Genomic DNA, 5,261 nt, shown 5'->3' with positions numbered 1-5,261 from the left:
GTGATGAAATTTTTTTTTCTGTTTAAAATGTTTTGTTGTTGCTTGTAGAATATACAACTCGGCTGCTAAATATAATTGTAGTGTGTTTCACAATTCACCATATAAACATTAACTAACACTACTAGCTTATTAAACTACTACTGTAGCTGTTTATTAATAGTTAGTAAGGTAGAAGTTGGGTTTAGGTTTTGGGCGGGATTAGCAATCCAGAATAGGATCATACTTTATACTAATGAACAGTTCATATCTTAATAACAGGCCCCTATTGACATGAACAGCATGAAATGAAGCATTCACTTACCTCAAAAATTAAAATTCTGTCATTTATTCTCACTTTACTTATTCCAAACTAGTTGGAGTTTTGTTGTTGTTGTTGTTCAGTTAAAAACGAAAGAAGATACTGAGAAGAACTTTGAAAACTATTACCATTAACCATTGGTATCCATAATAGAAAAAACAAATGGAAGTCAATAGTTACAGGTTTCTAACATTCTTCAACATATGTTCTTTTTTTGTTCAACATAAGAAATAAACTAAAAAATGGTTTGGAAGAAGTAAAATGTGAATAAATTATGACAGATTTTTAATTTTTGGGTGAACTATCCTTTTAATTGCATTCACAACACAACATGTCCTCTTAAATCTTATTGTTCCTTTGTATGATTAGTGAACATTTGGAAATAATGTTTTGTTTGCTTGAGACTAAATGAGAATGTTAGCAAAATAGTCCTAGAACATATTTTACCAACCCAGGCACATCATGATTATGTACCCCTACACTAAAAAATATGTTTGCAAAACTGTTGTAAACTATTTATTTGTGTTGAATTTAAACAAACAAATTAAATTTAATAAAATTCAACTTAATTTGTTTGTTTAAATTTAGCCTAAATAAATTGTTTACAGTCATTTAACGTAAAGAAAAATGAGTGAATCCAAGGAATCATCTCTATATTTTTTTCAGTGCAAACATTTCTGGAGAGAGCAAAATACATCCCAGAAGCTTCTTTTTTTTTGCAGTTTTTTGCAGTTTTTGTTTTTGCGAATGCACCGGAGGCTGCTGTGAACTCTTTTTCAGATCTAAAATTTCTCTCAAGAGTGCCATTTGTGCCTGCTGTACTCACATAAATCCACCACCAGAGGCCGCTGTTGACTAACTGACTGATCAACTGACCAACCCACCGATCCCCCACTGTCCCCCTTCCCTAAACCCAACCAATAGTATTTGAAAAAGCACAGATTGCAGCCATACGTACCTCTGGCTCATACCTGTCAACATTGGGACCCCCCCCCCCCCCACCCTCTTAAGAAATCCCCAGATTACTAAATATGTTTATTTGTAGCTGTTTCATTGTAAATAAACAGTTAAATGGTCAGTAATGTAATGTAAAAGTGATGTTTTATTATTACTTGCAAAAGATAAGAAACAAAAGGTAAAATACAGGAGAATCCCGGGAAAAACGGGAGGGTTGACAGGTATGCTCTGGCTACATAATTTGCTGTCTCTAGAAATGTATATAGGGCTACATTTTCAGAATAAGACTATGTTGTATTTTATGTAGCTGTGGGTAAATTGTGCAGTTTTGACGTGTCATAAAGCAGGCCTCTGGTGTAGATCTGAGGTCAATACAGCCATTAATCATCGCCATCCATATAAAATAAAAGTTTACAGGTTTCCAACATTCTTCAAAATATCTTATTTCGTGTCCAGCGTAAGAAATAAACTAAATCTGAAATAAATTGTGAGAGAATTTTCATTTTTGAATGAACTATCCCTTTAACTGTATTCACAACACAGCATGTCCTCTTGTATCATATTGTTGCCTGTTTGTTTGGAGAACATTCGGAAATAATGGGCCCTATCATACACCCGGCGCAATAGTCTTTTGCTAGTTTCAGCTTGGCGCTGCTGGCGCGTTGCTATTTTGAGAAACTAAAATAGATTTTTCATTAGACCAAAACAAACCCGGTCTAAACTCCGGCGCAGAGTTGCGCCTCGCTTACACACTGCTTAATACGCACAAGAGAGCAATAGGCAAATATCTTTACATATGAAAAAAAATTAAATATTAAGGATATATATAGGATATAATAAGAATAGATATAGGATATAAATATAAAGGATTAAAATATTACAAAACATATTATTTTCTAGCCTACATAAATATGAAAAATCACTGCTTTTATGTCTTCATCTCGGGAGGCTTTTTCAGTTCATTCATAACAATTTGCTTTTGTATAATGTTATTATTATTAGCAGTTTTATTTATTATATCCATATTTATATTTGTTTTATTAAAAACAAGCTTAGATTTGCCCACCTGTCAGGTTTTAGACCATATGGGGCACAACATGTGTTTTAGGATATAACTCAGGTTTTTGAGCACTTTGTTATTTTTGTTCATTTATTCGTTTGCTGGAAATTAGAACTGAATTTAGAAATAGTTTTGAAACAAATGTTCCCCTTCGGTTGGGGAACTTCAGTGCCATGAATGGGAGGATTCGGATCAGAAGCCGCTTATCTGGAGAGTATTGAACGGGCCAATGAATGAAATTAATTGGCAGCGTAAGCTTGCGCAGGTGTGCGACATCTGCAATTATCTCAGCATATAAGCACACCTGAAGCCAGCAGACGCCATCCTTTTCGCTTCAGATCCTTTCTGAGTGAGTCGATGAGGGTTCCTCTTGCTGATCAGCACTTCAGAGCGAACGAGTGTGTCTCCCGGTCCAGAGTGGGTCTTCGCGGTGGCAGACGGTCGAGCTGGGTTACTCCCTTGCCTGCGGTTCTTTGGGTCCGGTCCTCCAGAGCGGTGCGTATAGTTGCAACTTTCCTAAAAGAGCAACACAGTCGTGCAGCACGTCCTTTTCAGGATGGCGCTCCGACTGTGCGTTTCTGGATGCGGGGGTTTCCTGTCTCCGGATGATGGACACGATCACTGCATTGCATGTTTGGGGGTCCAGCATGTTAATGCGGTGCTCGCGGGCGGTTCATGTCGTCATTGCGATGCCATGACCGTTGCACAGCTAAGATCGCGGCTAACTTTCGCAAGAGAGCGAGCCACCCCAGTTGCCTCCTGTTCTAAAAAAGCAGCGGGCGCTCGGGCAGATCTGAGGGTTTCAGCGGGAGCTAATCCGCCGCCCACGGGCTCGCGGACCTCTCGCTCCTCACGGCGCTCCATCCAAGCTTCGGGTGGTGAGAGTGATCCGTCTAACCAGATGGTAGCTCTCACACTCGCTGACACCGGAGATCAGATGTCCTCCGCGGCATCGGAGGGTGGGCTTTCACTGTCCGACGAAGATCCGGACCCGCTCGCCCCCTCCGGGCAGGTGAGCGCTGTCAAATCGGATCCTGAAGCGGACATGTTAGCCGTGCTTTCCCGGGCTGCTTCGGCCGTGGGGTTGGAGATGGTTTATCCCCCAGCTCCGCGGCCGGACCGACTAGATGGGTGCTACGTAGAGGACCAGAAGGCGAAGCCTTCGAAGCCTCTCGTCCCCTTCTTCCCGGAAGTGCACAGTAGGCTCACGCAGTCCTGGAGGGCACCTTTCTCTGCCCGTGCTGCGTGTGCCTCCGCCCTCACCGCCCTTGACGGCGGAGCTGCCAGGGGGTATGAGGCGATCCCGTCAGTGGAGCGCGCTATCGCGGTCAATCTTTGTCCGCGCGGCGCCTCTACGTGGCGGGGTTTGCCCCGCCTCCCGTCCAAAGCCTGTAGGTTGTCTGCCTCCCTCGGAGCCAGAGCTTATAAGGCTGCGGGCCAGGCTGCTTCTGCTTTGCACGCGATGGCCACCTACCAGCGCTACCAAGCGCAGGCGCTGGCCGAGCTGCACGAGGGCGGGTCCAACCCAAGCTTATTACATGAGCTGCACACCGCGACCGACTATGCTCTTCGGACTACTAAGTCCGCCGCGTGTGCGCTGGGGAGGACGATGTCCACACTTGTGGTTCAGGAACGCCACCTCTGGCTAAACCTGGCCGATATGCGCGACGTTGACAAAGTTCGCTTTCTTGACTCGCCCATATCCCAGGCTGGCCTGTTCGGCGACACCGTCGGTGAATTCACCCAGGAATTCAAGGCGGTGAAAGAGCAGTCGGATGCGATGGGCAATGTCATCTATCGGCGTGGCCGTAAGCCCGCTCCGCCCGCCGAGCCATCCACCTCCGCTGTTCCTCGCCGAGGGCGCCCGCCAACGAGTGCTGCCCCGCACCCGCCTGCGCCTCCGGCCAAGCGGGCGCGGCGTTCACCTCGAAAGCAGGCAGCCCCTCCTGCCCAGGGCGCCGTTAAGTCCGGTAAACGGACCGCGAAGCGTCCCTGAGACAGGCCATCCGGAGAAGAGGAAACTTGCTCTTTCCCCGCTGGAGGGCGGGGCCCCGATAACAACGGTACTTTTCAGTGCCACCAAAACATCAGTAAAAGAGCACTTTTTCCCTTCCCCGGATGTGACTGCACGAGTTCTGCCAGTCCGGGACGCGCTGCCTTCCGGCTCGCAGACTCTACGTGCTTCGCCAGTGGCTCACGAGCGCTGGGGGGACGGTCTCCCTTCCCTCAGCCCTCCAGCCCCCTCTCCGGAGTCAGGGTGCGGAGCCAGAGCGAATCGCTCTCCTCCAGCTTTTCCGCGGGACCCTGGTGCTTCCCGGATCAGCACACCCACTCCGCGCTGCCCCACCGCTGGTACGTCAGCGATTGTAGCGATGACTCCATTAGCGAGGGCTCTGCCTGCCTGGTTAGCGCGGGCCAGCCCCTCGCGGTGGCTCATACGCACAATCAGACTCGGTTACGCGATTCAGTTCGCGAAACGGCCCCCCAAGTTTACGGGCGTGTATTTCTCCAGGGTCAACCCCCTGTCCGCCCCTGTCTTGCGAGAGGAGATTGCTGCCCTCCTGGCGAAGGGTGCAATCGAGCCGGTTCCTCCAGCCGAGATGGAGAGTGGGTTTTACAGCCCATACTTCATCGTACCCAAAAAGAGCGGTGGGTCACGGCCAATCCTAGATCTGCGCGTTTTGAACCGCTGTCTGCACAAGCTGCCGTTCAGAATGCTCACGCAGAGGCGCATTCTCCAATGCGTTCGTCCTCGGGATTGGTTTGCAGCCATAGACCTGAAGGACGCGTATTTCCATGTCTCCATTCTTCCACGCCACCGCCAATTTCTGCGGTTTGCGTTCGAGGGTCGAGCGTGGCAGTACAAGGTCCTCCCCTTCGGGCTCTCTCTGTCTCCGCGGGTCTTCACCAAACTCGCGGAGGGTGCCCTAGCGCCCCTTCGGCTCG

This window comes from Danio rerio, chromosome 7, assembly GCF_052040795.2.
Source record: "Danio rerio strain M-AB ecotype USA chromosome 7, GRCz13ab, whole genome shotgun sequence".
NCBI classification, from domain to species: domain Eukaryota; kingdom Metazoa; phylum Chordata; class Actinopteri; order Cypriniformes; family Danionidae; genus Danio; species Danio rerio.
Note: the sequence above shows the minus strand (reverse complement) of the source record.